This window comes from Gouania willdenowi, chromosome 9 (genome assembly GCF_900634775.1).
Source record: "Gouania willdenowi chromosome 9, fGouWil2.1, whole genome shotgun sequence".
Taxonomy (NCBI): Eukaryota; Metazoa; Chordata; class Actinopteri; order Blenniiformes; family Gobiesocidae; genus Gouania; species Gouania willdenowi.
Window position 1 is genome coordinate 25931463 of NC_041052.1, and position 17022 is coordinate 25948484.

A 17022-nucleotide genomic window follows, 5' to 3' on the forward strand; every position below is an offset into this window, starting at 1 on the left:
ACCATTTTATAGAGAATATTTCTGTTTATTTTTAATGTCTACCAACCAAACCAGTTAAGCAGTTTTTTTCTTTCAATTTCAGTGCCTTCATTATTTATTTTTATTTTATATTACATTGTTATTGCGCTGACTGAACCAGTTAAATTTGTTATGTTTTACATGTTGCTTGGCCAAGCTAGAGAAGCTATTGGTTAGATATTGTTGTACTGGTGCAGAGTTATTAAATAAACAAGTAACTCAGTACATTTTTATGTTTATTTGGTTTTTTTTTAAATACAAAAGACATGTTTCTGTCAAGTCTGAAGCATGAAAGAACCAGTCTTTTCCACACAATGAGACACACCATTTGTTAGGTAATTCAGCAGATCGGTGCATCCCTAGACAAAATAACGTCTAGCAAAATTTGCTATTGTCCCAGGTGTTGTTGCCAGTGCATCCCAATGTAATAGTTATGGTTGATTTAAAGTTGAAAGTCTTTGAAAGAGGTGTTTAATGTGCAAGTTTAGGGTGCAGATCAGCTTAGCAGGCAGATTTGTAGTCTTTCTTTTTTCACCAGAAAAATCCAAATAATGAAGAGAGGCAAACAAAAGGTAGAGAAAGTCAGGTTAAGAGAGCAGATGGACACGCAGGTAGTCAGAAAGATCTGCTTCACCAGTGACAAGATTCACTTAATCACTCCATGCTACACGTAAAAAAGCCACTTGCAGTAAACCAGACCCACAGAGAAATACATGACAGGGTCTAAGACCACTGAAAATATGCTCAGCAAACCAACACAAATTTAACAAAATAAATTGTAACAATAAAGTACTGTAGAAGGTTTGCTCGAGCATGTTCCAACTAACTAAACGCCCAGGCCAAAAACACAACTTGCAGATCTGAATAGAACAACTGGCAGAAAATACCAATTGGCATTGTTGACCAGAAACCATCAATATAATGACATCTATTAGCCTCACAGACAGTTCTAGCTAAAGCTAAAGACAAAGCAATACCATGGAGAAAAACATGTAATGGTTCACAAATTCACAATGCAAACATGAAAGCAAAAAAAAAAATGCTAAGAGCCAAAAGCAGCAATTTAAATGCCCCCAGAGGCTGTTGCAAATTTAGCATCAGGATGCTTTTATCTTGCACTTGGACACTCACCTGTAACTTCTGCTGCTGCTTTTGGTAGGTCAAGGTCACAGGGTTTAGAGTGCCACTGCTGTCCTTTAGAAGACCAACATTTTCCAGACAATTGAGGGACAGAATCTCATTTCTCAGCTGCAAGACAAAAAAGGTTTTTAATATTTAGTTTTCACATTGTGAGTGACAAAGCACACTGAGCATATTCTCCAAAAACAAGTCTTTCTGAAACTCAACACATTGTAAATAGGCTTCTACCAATGCTGCTTTGGCCCACTGCTGATGAAAATTTGTTAGATCTCAGTCTTTAAATGTAGGTGAAAGGCTGAGTCGGCATTAGGTATGCAAGAAATATAAGTAATAAATGTCCTTAGGTTCACTTTAAAAATGTAAGCAAAGAAGTAGCCATTACACGTTTTACTCACAGTGAACAAAGCTGTTAAGTTTTACCAGTGATGACAAAAGTATTCAGCTCGAGATAGGCACCAGCTGACCCCTGCAACCTTAAAAAAAGAGGAAGCAGCTTTGAGGATGGATGGATGGATGGATAGATGGATGGATGGATGGATGGATGGATGGATGGATGGATGGATGGATGGATGGATGGATTGTAAGATGGCTGAATGAAAACCTGAAAAACATTTCACAGACTACCATGATGGATACGTCATAACATGACTATTTTTAGACTGAGTGAGATGAGCTTGGGCATCTGCGCTTATTACTGTGAAGAACAACCTGTTACTTAAGTGTGTTACTCATAAATAACATTTATGCACTTACTCAACTAGATACTTACAAACCCACAGATGTGTATGAAACCATTAGGATTAAATAGCAGCCTCTCTCCATGTCCACCACTTAGCCAGCATTGCTGATTGCACTACCTAAACTACTTACTATTGCCAAGTTCCTGAATATGTAATATGTAATGACCCTCCCTCCCACTCCCTTGTTAAATAATTCATGACTCTTGTCAGGTGAAACCAAAAGCTGCTTTTGTGTAATGAAGGGAGAGCTGTAACGCGACTCAAGCATGGAGGGAATTTTCTGCATGGAGGCAAAGAGCTCATGGAACAAGCATGGATGCTGCCAGGCTGCAAACAAAAAGCAGACTGTCACTCGCTGGGATGCTTCCATGTGACAATGCTCAGACAGAGGACAACAGTTCAGCAGGTTGGGGATTAAGCCTCAGGTTCACCGCCACCCCTGTGTTGGTGTCGCTTTGTAGCAGACCCTGACATTAGTGGTCATGGCCAGGAGATGACCTTTATGTGCGTATGCTGTGGCTCTGTATACAAATACTTTGGCACTTTGTGCCTGCCACTCATGGGACCGACAGTTATTTATAGCTGTCCCCAGCTGCACATCTCCATCCCGGGGCCAATGGGCAATTAGTGTTTGTTTCTCATGGCAGGAGGCAGACCTACTACCTCCCTAATACAAACAGAAATTTGCCATTCATACTCCGGTTAGTTCTGTACCCCATCAGATTCATGACACTAATAGATACAGTCTCACTGTCCCTCCATCCATCTGAACATTAGAAGAGATTTGGGACTCCATTCCATCTACTGCTGCCATCTCTACCATTATATGTAAAACCTCCTCATTCCACAGCAATCCCTGGAAATAGAACAACTTCTACGAATTTTGAACCATACTCCTATTGAGTCTATACTGTTTTTCAAAAATCAGCCATCCATCCATTTTCAGACCCACTTTGTCTTATTTCAGGGTTGCAAGAGTCTGCCGGTGCCTATCTCCAGCTCACAATGGGTTCTACGCGGGGGTAAACCGCCTAGCACCCAAAAATCAATCCATTCAAAATGTTATATGTTATAGCTGATATTCAAATACCAGCTACGGTAAAGCTAAAAACAAACAATGCAAAAATATATATTTATTATATTAAAAATGCAATTTTAAAAACTAATGTTATGGCACTTATTATATTAATCATCATATCATCAAATGTGTGTTCATGTGTACAATTTGTCATGTGTTTATACACGATGACTGCATTAGTCATTGTACTTTTGAACAGAGACGTTGCTCCTTTGCTGAGTCATGTTATATTAGATTACTCGCAGTACAGACAGATTGTGCTGTATTCACAGTGCCAGCAAAAACCAGTCTCTGCTCAAGGTCTCAACAAAACTCTGATAAGCAGAGATCTGTAGAGGCAGTAATTTTCTATCAAAAATCCTTCCTCCCTTCACCCTCCCTCTCCTTCCTCTTCATCAGCTATAAAATATATTGCTTTACTCTTTCAGGGTTCAGCGAGTCACCCCTCCTACCGGAGGAGGGTCATTGTATTCATCATTTGCTCTTTTCTTTAATAAATATCTTTTTTTATACATTCCCGTGGACTTCATCAATGCAGAGCAACTCTTGTGGGTCTAAATCAAAGGACAGCTGAAATTTTGCCTTCACACTAATTAAGTTAATTACCTAAACGTATTGCCTATAGACATAGGTAATAAGTTGTAATAAATAAGCAAGATGCAATGTGGGAAAGCTAGCAAGATTTTAGTTAGCAAGACATCCTCTAAGCTCCACCCCCTCCATTATGCACATTCTGGGCTCTGTCCAAAACCACGTCCACACAGGTATGAATGCGAGGAGCGACGAGAGATGACTTTGAACGGGGGGACATACAAGTATCTGATTGGTTTTTTCATTTGGACCGAATGGCAGTGATTGGTCAGAGTTTTTACAGAATTGCAGCTGCTACAGAGGTCTGATCCCAGTCTAACAAAAAGTGTTTCTTACCAGGATTGTGGAAAGTGGCCATTTTATGTTTAAGTCCCAGGGAATACATTTTGTTTTTAGGGTCTGTGGCTTAAACAGTTTGGAAACCAATGGTCGACAACATAAAATATCAGTTTTTGTTTCGAGCATGAAGTCATTTTTGTTTACCTTCAGCCATATTTAATGAAGCACATGAATCTGTGTTACTCTCCTATCATCTAGCAGTTAGCACAAACTGATGGAGCACTGTTGTCCTAGACTGTCAGCATCTCAGTGTATATTATAATATACATAGCAGAACAGGTATAATGAGCCAGTTCAGGAGTCTGCACATCACAATGACCTCCTTAATTCATTCTAGTCAGGGCAAAGCTAATTCTATCCACTCTATTACAGCTTTTTAATGTAATCATCCTGTTCCCCCCCTGTTCTTTGTGAGCCAGCATGCAAACAGTGGATTGGAGTGCAAGCTTACTAACTCCACAGAGACCTATAAAATGACACACTGTGGCGTATCCTATTTTGAAGTTGACAAAGATGAATCAGGTTGATCAAAAGGAGCAAAGTGCACAGCACTGCCTCCTTACTTGTAATCTGCTGTGAAATTCCACTTGATTGGGACATTAAAATTAATTACATTCTCACACAAACAAAGCATTAACTCTGGAACGCATTAGCATGCCATTAGTTATTCTCATTATTTAAAGTAGCAGTAACAGCAAGTGTGCCACATACTGTGTGGATCGGTGTGTTTGTAGCTCTGCCTGTCAACATGTCATCAAAGCGTTGTGCAATTCACTTCCTACATGGTGGACAATTTTAGAGATGATGGCATCTCAATAAAGGCAGTTCAGCATCCACCAAAGGCAGTGAATCTTTCTTTTGCATATGTTTTTAACACTGAGTTAAACAAGTAGATGTACAATGAAATGCATGATGTAAGCAACATAATTAAGCAGGTTTCATTGTAATAAGCCTGCACATAGATTGTTGCTGTCTAAAGATGTGCAGTGAAGAAAAAGCTAAACCTGTCAACAGAAAGACAGAGATTGAGACTGAGATTGAACCTGGAGAGATAAGCTTTTTTTATTACAAAACAAATCCTGGCAGACAATCATCGCTGCCCATGGATTTCGGCAAGATCCGCAAATACATCCCCTACCCCCACCCTTGCTGCCTGTGAATATCTACCTTTCAGAACACATTTTAAACAATCCTCTGGATCACTGAGCTGACCACTAACATAGACTGACGGATCTGTGATTTTTGTAAAATTTTGTTGTTTTTCTTAAGGTTTTAGCTCTACTTATTTGTCTTACATGTTTGTTGATATTTCATACTTGGTTTTACTTGTTGCAACACTTGATAAAATTAATTCATGACTATAAATTAATGGCTAATGTGAAAATTGATAATAATAATAATAATAATAATAATAATAATAATAATAATAATAATAATAATAATAATAAGAATAATAATAATAATAATAATAATCTACAATTTCACATGTTATGTACAGCTTTATTGGGACATGTTAGAATATACTTCCTAAAATATTACCAATTGAGATGGAAACTTGATGGACTCTTGCTGCTATGAGTAGCCTAGATAATATCTGTATCTCTTGTAGTGGTTGGGGTAATATGTTAAAAAACAAGAAAAGCAGTCATCATACACATGCTCATTATGACGAAAAAGGTTTAATTTGTTTTTTAGTCATTGTTCAAGTAATCCTCTTTTTTTTTGCATTTGCTTTCTCCTAGTCCAGGGGTCTGCAACCTTTACTCTCAAATTTTGCCTCATCTCACCTGGATTAAAGTCCTCCCGGAGCCGAAAAAATACCTTCTCAATGAAGACAATATAGTGTATTAAATTTTATACAGTTAAAACTATATAGAATATTGTTTGATTTAATTTGATTGGATTTATATTGATCATGTAAATGGAAACTTAAAAAAACATTTTTTGACATCAAGAAAAAAAACAGTATCTTGCATCTTCACATTCTTACGTATCTTAGTTTATATGAACACAATGTTATATAAAGAAGATTTTTTTTTTAGTTAATGTATTTGAAAGGCTACAAAAAGTAACTTGAATTTGATAACACATGATTATGTGGTCAACACATGCTAATTGCTCATTTCTTACTGCACATAAAACATGCATATTTAACCTCCACACTGGTGGTTAAATGAATCTGTCCCCACACATATAAAATCTCTATTTTCTTCCAGAATAGTGTTTTTGTTGGTTTAATTATCTCACCAGGGATTTAAAACTTAAGTTAGCCACAGTTGCAGGAAAGTTGATGGTCTGTAGATGTTGCAGGAGGTGAAGTAGGAATGTGGCAGTCATTGTACAAAGTGATTTATTTTTAGGTTAACAGATTGTTATATCTTATTTGTCATTAATCATTAATAGCCTATGTAAAAAAAAAATAAACTATTTCTTTCAATAGTTTTTTTTTTTTTTTTAAGCTATAGGGAGCCATTGCATAAGAGTCAAATAGCCACATTAGGCTCCAGAGCCGCAGGTTGCAGAACCCTGTCCTAGTCTTAGTAAGTAAAAAAAAAAACTTTAGTTAACAAAAAACTATGGCAATACGTCTTAGTTAATAGACAAAATGAACGTTACTGTGCAGATTTTGCATATTCTCCCTGTGTAAGTTTTGTTTAACTCTGAGTACTCTGGTTTTCTCCCATGGTAAACAGCAGTGTAGAATAAAATCAAGTGCATAGTCTTGTGAGGTGTCACTACAATAAAGCGTGTGTGAATGGATGTTAGGGACTAGACTGACATCCTGTCAAAGGTGGACTCCACTTCACACTTTTAGATTTGCTGTAATAGATTAGGCTGCAACACTGCACAGAAAAAGGGCTTTAGAATATTGACAAATGCTGAATGAAAACAATGCATGAGTAATAATAGCAATAGCATCCATTGTTGTAAGTTCAGAATATGTTGTAAGCCCTATATGCCGTTATAGAGGTCTAAGTGTAAAACGTGACTTAAATAATCCTCTTTCCTTTGTGAGTTTAGCATACTGACTGAAGTTTGTGCGTGTAAAGGCATATTTTATCACGTATTGCAAATTTTAAAACAGTCTTTCTCTCTCCTGTTCTACTAATCCCAACTGGTCGAGGCAGATGGTCACCACCGCTGTTGTTTTTCCTCTCTGTCGTTGTCTGTACTTGCTCATGTAGAAATGTACTACAAAATGACTCTTAAATTTTGATAGAATCAGTGCCAGTAAATAAAATAAAAAAATAAATATATAATTCATTGTGACAATCTTTGTGCTATTTTGATATGCAATGATTGATAATTTAAAGGGCCCATGTTAAGCTAAATCGACTTTTCTGTGCTTTAAACATCATAAAAGTGCTATTTGGGTTTCATACACATGTCCAAAGTGTTTTTTTTTTTCATTGATTCCATGAATCATTAGTTAGAGGATGATTTTCTCCTTTCTTACTGCAGGGCGAGCCCAAACACCTCGTTCCAATTTGATGACAAATTTGACGCGGCACTGAGCTGGAGAAGCCGCACCTCCAGGAAGCTCTCTGCCATGATTGTCATGTAAACAGACACACCCACGAAGGTGAGCATTTCAGCGTCCTTCGCGCAGAGCTATGTATGTATTTTCTATATGTATGTACCGGTGAATGCCAAGCCAGAACAAACACAAAGCAGCATGAGCTCGGCTACGGAGTGGGTGGGAGGAGGGCGGGCCGTCCTCTGGCCCTACGTCACCATGCGGGGAGGATGAAGTCAGTGTCCTGTTTATTAATACGCCCACTCATCAATATGCATAAGTAGGACGCAAATCAGCCTGTTTGTGTAGAGTTGCTCAGAAAAGGATTTTTCAGAGACTAAAACTCTGGAAAACAGGCGAGTTTGGGAAAATAAACCTCAAATACTATGTTTTTGGGGTTCTTAGAACAAATGGAGAAAAATAGCATGACATGGGACCTTCAAGATAGGTGCTAATTAAATATAAAGCGTTATTCTGTGGTGTGCACATTGGGGAGAGGTTATATCATTCAGAATGGAGTGGGTATGTTGATCACCGTGGGGGGTGGGATGAGGGGTGAGGTGTTGAAGGAGGAAGTGCTGTGATGCAGGATGAAATGTTTGACAGGCGAACTGTCATGCTGTGTGAAGCAATAAAGAAAGCGCCTACTCGACATCCCTGTTCATCTCCTCTTTTACGGCTTCCACAATACTTTCTAGTTCCATGGACCGGTGCCGGTCCACAGCCCAGTGCTTGGGGACTGCTTACTTAGATAACAACAGAGTAGAGTAGCCTAGACTCTCGTGATTTTGGTTTCATTTAAGCTTGTACTAACATGGTTGGAAGTGTGTTTTATAGTTTTCTCTAACTGACACTTCTCTGTGTGTATACTGTTGCTTATGTGTGAATGGATAAGCACCCTTCTTAAAACTGTATGTTTATATTTTTGCTTTGATTACTTAATTCATCCAGTTCACTACTGTCATTGATGGTTGTTGAGACATCAGCCACCTTTATTAGTTGTACAGGTTTTACTAACCTCCAAGTTGGAACCAGCTTCTTATTGGTTGGTTGTAGTAGTTTTTAATGTTCAGTTAACTTTGAGTATTTAGTCTTTGTTCTGTGAATAAAACCCTTGTAGAATTAATAATGGTCAAATAAATCGTGACTCAATACCAGGGGTTCACATTAGTGGTGCATGCGCAACCAAAAAATCCAATGCGGACCAGATCAAATGTTGCTACATGCATTTACACACCTCAAATTTTACGATTGATAGAAATTAACAATTGGAGTCAGCTGATGATTCAAAGCTGATTTGTTGTGGTTTGTGTGTATGAAGTGTAAGAGTGAAGAAGACTACAGACACGGAAAGTTGCACATGACCAATCAGGGAGAGGGAGAGAGATGAGAGTAATATACAGACACAGATGCATTAACTACATGGTGGAGGTGAGATGAATGAGTAAAAGAAAATCGTGCAAAATGTGTCATGTTTTATTGTTAATAGACAGTCAGTCAGTCTTTCCATCATTTTGAGCAACCTTTCCATCATAACTTGACTTGTATTATTGTAGCACTCTGTTTACTGTGAAGTATAGAAAATAAAGCCGCATTAATTATAAATAATCATATTTTTTGGGGGATTTTACAGGTAATTTAGTAATAGCTAATGTCAACAACAACAAAAAACTTAGAAGGCACTTGGGAACTGAAATCTATGATTTTTGAAATAGGAGAAGACTGTCAAAAGAAAAGAGATCATGATGATGACATTCTGAAGGATAACTTTGGCATTTCATCAGACTGTAACGAACTGTGGGAATGCTCCCTTCTCTTTCTCAATAAATTAAAGTAAAACCTTAAAGACAAACCTGTCTTGACTCAAGAATTTGTTTACTACAATCAGGGGTGCTTAGCACATTTTTTCAGCCACATAACATTACAATCAGTGCTTTGAAATAATAGCTATTGCAAATGCTTAAAAAGCTGTAAAATCATAGTTAGTTTTCAGTCGTTGTATTAGAAAACTTCCTATTCTGTGAGGCTTGAATGAACCGACATGTCGCGTTGCTTTTTTACATCTTCAGTTTGAATTAATCAAAATATATATAACAAAATGTCATATTTTTCTTGCATCCCTCTGTTCTGCATGCTATTCCCTGTGAGGAAGGCATGGAAAACATGGATTTAAAATAAGTGAGCAAGCAACCACCAGAGCAGCACCCCTGAAGAAAAATTATATGTCCCAATGCTCATTACACTGATACCTGGTAGCCTGCCATATGTGACACAGCCAACCAACTTTAATCTGTTTGGGTTGGAATTCACACACATTCAGTGTTCAAACTAATAGCATCACTTCTAATATCGACTGATGCCTTCCAAAGTCACAATCCAATGTATTGTTAGAGCTTTAAGTGGATACTTTGATGCAAAGAAATGATATTTTCATTACTTAAACTAATATCAATTATAAAAATGTAACAGTGATGACATAAAATTATCTGTTGCCGAAGACAATGTCACAGCAACATGTTCTCTGTCATAACAAAACCAAGAGCCATAAATAGCTTCACCCAAACTGACTTGCAAGAGAGTTTATTCTTTAAATATTAATTAACTATTAATTAATTTGAGCCAATTCACAGCCAATTCCTCAATGACCTCCTATAATGTAAACAGCTGTTCCTCAAATCAGCCATCAGTCAAACAGCTGACATGGATACAGCTGTACCAACATATTTGTACTGGGCTTACACTGTGGTATAACATAGTATGTATACATACACATACAAATGTAACAGTTTAAACACGTGTTACAAAGGAATTAAAACAGGCTTGTGGACACAGACTTTTACATTAGTGCAAATGACTCAACATGTGCAAAGAGTGGATCTAGTCTAAGGGCTTATAATGCATGAAACGTCTATTAAATTCTATCATCACAGGAAAAGCCCCTTTGGAAAAAAATGGCACACATACTTGCTTTGTCATGCATTGGATCGTTGAACAAGCAGAGCATTTGATGTGGTCATGGACAATGATAATGCACTTTTTGCTCTGCTGTCACAAGGTCTCCCGGATCTGTCTTTACGGAGCTTTCCCAGTGAAGATGGTGTTATGTAACAGTGGCCGTGGACCCTGCTGTTCATATCACTAATGCCTCACACAGTGCTACGGTCACGTGCCTTATCTGGGCCACATTCAGACAACAGCAGCCACAGCCATGCTCCAGCTGTTACTACTGCTGGTCACTCAGGTCCACGCTGAACTAACGTCCTATAACACAGCCGCAACCGCCAAGTCGCACCCATTTCTCTCCACTGTGTCTGATATGATTCATATGTACATATTGCTCTTCCAAATACTGTCAACAACTAACATAAAAAAGAAGATAGAAAAAGTTATTATTGATTATTTTACAGAAAGTGTTTAATCATTTTAATTATCAATTCAACCAGGTTTACCATAAGTGGGACAGAGACTGTTTTCTCTTTGTTTGTGAACAAACATCTTTTGCAAAGCTAAGAAGTACTAGAGGAGGTATTATTCATAGGTTTACAGTTTCATATTCCTTCACCCCAAAACATTTGACAATCCACAAGGAAAAGTCATTTAATTAAAAAAAATATTTTACTTGAATGAAAGAATGTAATAGAATTCATCAGGTATTTGTTTTCAAGGCATGTTTGACCATTTACACAAAGAATCTACGTCAGAAGAGTATTATTATTACACCATTGAGTGTCATTTTTTTATAGAGCTGATATCTGATTGAGTGAAGCGATAAGCAGCCAGCCAGGTTCAATCCCAACATCTAAACGCCATCTAATTCATTCATTCGTCTTTAGTGGACTTGATCTGTAGCCAACTCTTTAAAAATTCAGGCAACTGTTACAAAGCTTGACCATTGAATGGAGAGTGATATTCAGAAGCTTCTAACCTTTTTGCTAAGGATAATTAGGTCCAGTGTGATCTTGCGTCTGTGGTCTTTGCGGTCATTGTCGACGGTAATGACACTTTAATAGCAGATTTCTGCTGTTTCTTCTGACATGGTGCACAGTTTTGCACCGTGGTGAAACTCTTGAATGCCCCAAGAACTGCAGCTTTGAATTAATAAATAATTATCTCAAAATGACAAAAATTGAGAAAGACACCAGCAATATAATGTTGAAGTGAAATGTTTTGACTGTAAGCTATAAAATAGTTGTGACCTATTGCTACAACCAAATGTCATTCAAACACCAATCCACTGTTTTAAACTCTGCATTGAAGGTTCAATACTACATTTAGAATTGTAAGTTCAACAACACATCATCTGGATTCAAACCAGTGGCCCTCTGGTTACATGCCTCACTAGGACAACACTGCCCAATCATTGATAAATACACTTCTACATATCCCAATCTGGTTCACGGTTTCAGCCATATTTTATGTAAAGGTTTATTGTATTCATCAATATTATTTAACTTAAAACAAATTAGTGTGATTAATAATAATCCTATTTAAAAGTATGCAAGGCCAACTGGTGCTCTTAAGTGGTAATAAATCTGACAATATTATATTTCCCATGTAGACTATGGAAGATGCATTATTTCATTTTAACTGCTAAATAACTATAAATGTAATGCATTAACTAATATAGATTATAGGCCCAGGTTTACCAAACAGCCAACAGTACAGACCAGTGACGTGCCGTCAGGGTAGGCAAGGTAGGCAGTGCCTACCCAAGGGTGAATTGATATTTTGATTATTTGTTTTAATTATATATATATATATATATATAGATTTTTTTTTTTTTTTAATTTTAATATAATTATAAACTATTAATTTTTCCATTTCCAATAGCCTACAGCACCTATAAGTTTGAAAGTGTCCGCATTTTGTGTGTTTCATAGTCCAAATTACTAAACAGCTGCACAGTCTTTTTTTTCACTCCGCTGTAAGGCAGAGGGAGGCCACGCCCCCTCCCAAAGGCATGTTGCTCTTCTCCTTCCGTTCCATTACGTGTTTTTACGTGTTTGCGCATGCGCAGTCAGGTCCCCAAGATGACAACCATTTAACCGCGCTATGCTAAATGTTCACAGTACATTAGTGAATTGATATCATGTGACCGCTGCTGCTACGTTCTCTAGCTAGTGGGCGGGATAACACTACAGTCATGATGACAGAGATGATAGTGAAACTTTGTTTTGAGGAAAAACGACAGCTTTTAAAAGATGGGAGACCAACACCTGAGTTACCAGACCTTCAGCAAAGGTAAGGTCAGAACATGTTTCATACTTTTCAGTGAATGGAACAAAAGGAAGGATTGGCTTCGTGGATGCTCCTCACTGAGGCTGTTCTAAGTTGTTGTTGTCATTTTCTCCGTGTTTCTTTGTTTCCAACACAAACAACAGATGTGCTGTCGTGTCATGAGATATATCTTGTTGGGAGAGTATGGAGGCTAAATTAAATAATTGTTTATGTTTCTTTAATGGTGTTTATGATGTTGATTTTGTTAGATGGCTAAATACTTGTTCATGTGGATCTTGTTGGGTTTTTTCTTTCTTATTATGAATTTTATATTTTGATAAGCGCATTGAGATGACTTTGTTGGAAATTGCTTCATACAAATAAAATTGATTTGAATTGAATTAACACTTGCCAGCAGAAACATATGAAATTGTCATTGGTGGTCTCGATTTGCAACGTGCCTACCCAACCCTAGTGGTCACGGCACGTCACTGGTACAGACACTCACTCCTCCCTTCTTCAGCCCCTCCTCCTGCTCTAATAACACCACCCCTTTCTCCTCATATCACCAAGGGACAAACAAATTGGTGTGAGAAATATGAACACTTGACTCTTGTGCATAGTGAAGATAAAAGCTTCTACCTGGCAGCTCAGGGATAACCAGCAAATGGATAAATTGCCTCACCCGTTTGTCAAGACAGGCAGATGGGACAGTATGAATGGGACTATAGCCATTCTCTCATAGCGTGTGTGTGTGTGTGTGTGCGTGCGTGCGTGCGTGCGTGTGTGTGTGTGTGGCAGGCTTACATAGGGAAAAGATTTAAAAGTGTAACCCAAGAAAACGTCCTCACCTGTGCTTACGCAGACTAGTCTGATTGTGGGTTCCCTCTGCTACTACCTACTCTCACTAGTACCACATTTTCCACCAATGCAAAGTCAGCCATTAGTACAGTAACAATAATAATAATAATAATAATAATAATAATAATAATAATAATAATACATTAAAAAAATATTGACATGTTCTTAGACATGGTTTTATGCAGATTGTTTTATGTCAAAACACAGATAGAACACAGTACATGTTACTAGCTGGACAGTGTATACTACGGTTACATTATAACTCCTCTAATGAATTGTAGTCTACTTCAGTGGACCCCTTAATCACATATTCAGATTTTCACTAAGATGAGAAATTGTTTCTTCAACTCAAAAACTATCATATTTGCATGTAGGATGTACTAAAGGACATCCTCTGACAGGCAAGGCAGTGCAAGCAGGATCCACCATCTACCCCTAAAATATTGCTATATCAGACAGGCAATAAATGCACTCGTCCTGCAGCTCCCTTTAACTGAAATGCTATTAATACACACAGCAAGATGTTTCCCTGCAGGACAAGGAGCAGAAAGAACCTAAAATTATGACAGCCAATGCACACAAATGAAGTCTAATGTCCTCTGGCTCTTCTTGGTGCTGAACCTGTCAAAACAGGCTCATGCACACCTCAAGAAATCCATTCAAGGGTAAATGGGCTGCGTTTGTGCAGTGCTCAGCAGAGTGCAATGCAATTATCTGTACCGCTATCTTAAGAGTCGAGCACACTGAACGATACGAGTATCATTCTTATCTCTCCAACAGCAGCAGCATCAGCAGCATCCAGGACCTGCAGCAGAGTCAGTACAACATCTCCCAAGCTGAGAAAAACACCAGGCTTGACAGTAGACAGGTACGCTACCTTCAGGGAAAACGGCCAAGGAAATATCTGGTGTTTCCAGCAGGACTAAAAGGATAAAGAAGCATCCAACAGCAGGCGGAAACGGGACGATGGCTGAGGCAGCCTTGGAGCATAAAATGGTTCATCAGAGCTCAGCAGAAAGAGGCACAGCCAGGCAAGTGCAAGGAGAGAACGGAGGAGAGGGAGAGAGGGAGAGAGACGACCAGCCAGCACCATTCAGCTCACACTGCCATTGCTGTGCAGCAGAGCACACGCATCAACACACCCCTTCCCCCTCCCTCCCTCCCTCCTTTCCTCCCTCCTTCCCTCTCTCTCTTTCTCTCTCTCTCTCTCAGACACACACACACACACACACACACACACTTAGTCACACTGAAGTGCAGAGGCAGTGCAGTGTACAGCAGCATCACTGAGCAGCACCATCCTCCTCCTCTTTATTAGGAATTGGCCATTCTCCGTCTTATCCTCAGCAGTCACACACAATCCTGTCAATACATGCTCCCAGCAACGCATGGCCTGTTCACCTAAACACCACCGAAGAGCAGCCATTATTAAAACTGGCAAGGTCATATAAGGCTCTCACTTATCCCTCTTTGGTTCTAGTTGCCTTTACATAACTCCTAATCAAGATATATTTCTTCTTTTATTTCCGTATTTTTGCCAGCTGTGAAGGGACTCTGCCCTGCTTCGTCATGGGTTATTATGCCACAGAGGCTTCCCCAGAGGCTGACAAACCCTCACTCACTGCACATTGAGCCAAACCAATCAGCTATCACACACAGCAGCAACACCAACACCGTCCAATCACGGATCAGGAAATCAAGTGCAGAAGGGTATTAAAGGGGATTATTTGGGCCACCCAACCATAGGTATGGACGAGCACAAAACAGTATGTGTGGATGCCCCCTGTGGCTGACACAGGTGCTGCAATGTTCCTGTACAAGTGGAGTAGAACCCAAAACAAAAATGGTTTAGTTAGTATGGATGGATGCCATAGCAACCAAAGCATCTCCTCACCAATGCATCAGCTTCTCATTCACCTAGCAGGACCAGATTGAAAAGTAGTACTCAATTTAGCTACTGTTTTGTCTGTTTCTTGTGAGACTTTACTACAAACTATATGCATATCATGTATCAGAGAGGCTCGGGAGCCACATACAGCAATCTGCCTAATTTTGTGTGTCCCCCTAAGGTAAATGCACAAATTGACTCCAAAAACACACATTACAGACAAAATTCACAAAATGTCTTCAAAAACACACAAAACAACTACATAAACATTCAAAATGAGAGAAAATTTAAAAAAAATTACAACACACAATAAGAAAAAAAGATAAATATACAAAATGACAACAAAAATGCACAAAAGTCATTGTTGTTTAATCCATGTACCCTTCGTTCTTTGGTTATTTCATTTTAAAACCAACTCAAAAATAACAAAAAACATGGTTATTTTGAAATACAGAAAAACCAGGTAAGCAGTGCTTTTCAGTTTTTTTTTTTTTTAACTTAACTTGGTGTGATATTTGGATATTTATGGGGAAATTAGAGCGAGAACTGAAGTCAGCTGCACCTTGTTTCCCTCCCCAGGACCAGGTCTTCACACACAATAAGACTGTTTAGGATTTGTTTCACCAGTCTGTGGAAGTTTTAGCTCGTAAAAAGCTGCCATGAACAACATAATACAAAGATCTGTTTTTATCAAACGCAGCAGAATAAAAGTCTGTCTGTCGGTTGTTCTGTGTGGTGAGATTAAAACATGTGGCTTGACGTCCTAGTTTCCCCATAAATATCCAAATATCACACAAACTGAACCAGATTTAATTTTAAAACAGAAAAACGCTACTTGTTTGGTTTTTGGTTTTTCCATTTTCCTAATTAATAAAACAAGAAAAAACAATCCATATTTTCTATTTTTTAAATTGGTTTTGAAACAAATAACCAAAGAACGGTACACAGATTTTGTTAATGTCCTGTATTAATGCTAAGATTGGTCATTATTATAAATGCTGACATGACATTGCCATGATTATTGATAATGTCGCTCTTGACCCTGGCTGTGATTAAATAATCTGGCGATAAGCCACGCCCACTTCCAAACTTTCTGCTTACTTCCTTGTTTTGAAAGAACCCGAGCCAATCAGAGCCATACAGAAAGAACGTCATATCTCCTGTGCCAAGCAGTGTCAAAACAAACATGGCGCCCGCCACGACGAAGCCGCTTGGAGCTGCGCTCTGTTCTGTTTTAAAAGACCTGAATATGTGATTGAAACCACAAGAGGCTTTAAAACCATTTATATCAAAGAAGGATGTATGTGCCGTGCTTCCAACTAGAAGGTTTAGAGAAAAAGATCTACGCTTGTCGTGCTTTTGTCATCACGTCCGCTCTTCGTTTGATTAGTTAATCTGCGCGTGTTTGTCCCGCCCCACTCAGCCCCCCAGAATTCAAACACCTTGTGAGCGCTTCCAGACTAATCCCCTGTGTTAAACATTAAATATTACAAGGAGATTAAGATGGATTCCAGGCTAGAGATAAAGTCTTAAATCTTAAAATGTCTATATGGAATTTATACAATATATATGGGATTTGTTTTGCTTTTTGTTTTACTGATTTGAGAAAAAATATTTATATGGCACCAAAGAC

At 38.4% G+C, this 17022-nt stretch overlaps 1 protein-coding gene across 1 annotated transcript in view; it reads right to left on the reverse strand.

Moving 5' to 3' along the window:
- rimbp2b (RIMS binding protein 2b) overlaps positions 1 to 14402 on the reverse strand; it is a 159827-nt gene extending 145425 nt beyond the window's left edge. The window contains exons 1-2 of the mRNA XM_028456729.1: positions 14379 to 14402; positions 1150 to 1266 (exon numbers count right to left, since the gene is read on the reverse strand). The gene's annotated coding sequence lies outside the window, so the exon portion shown is untranslated. The remainder of the gene's footprint in view (positions 1 to 1149; positions 1267 to 14378) is intronic.
- Positions 14403 to 17022: the final 2620 nt, after the last annotated feature.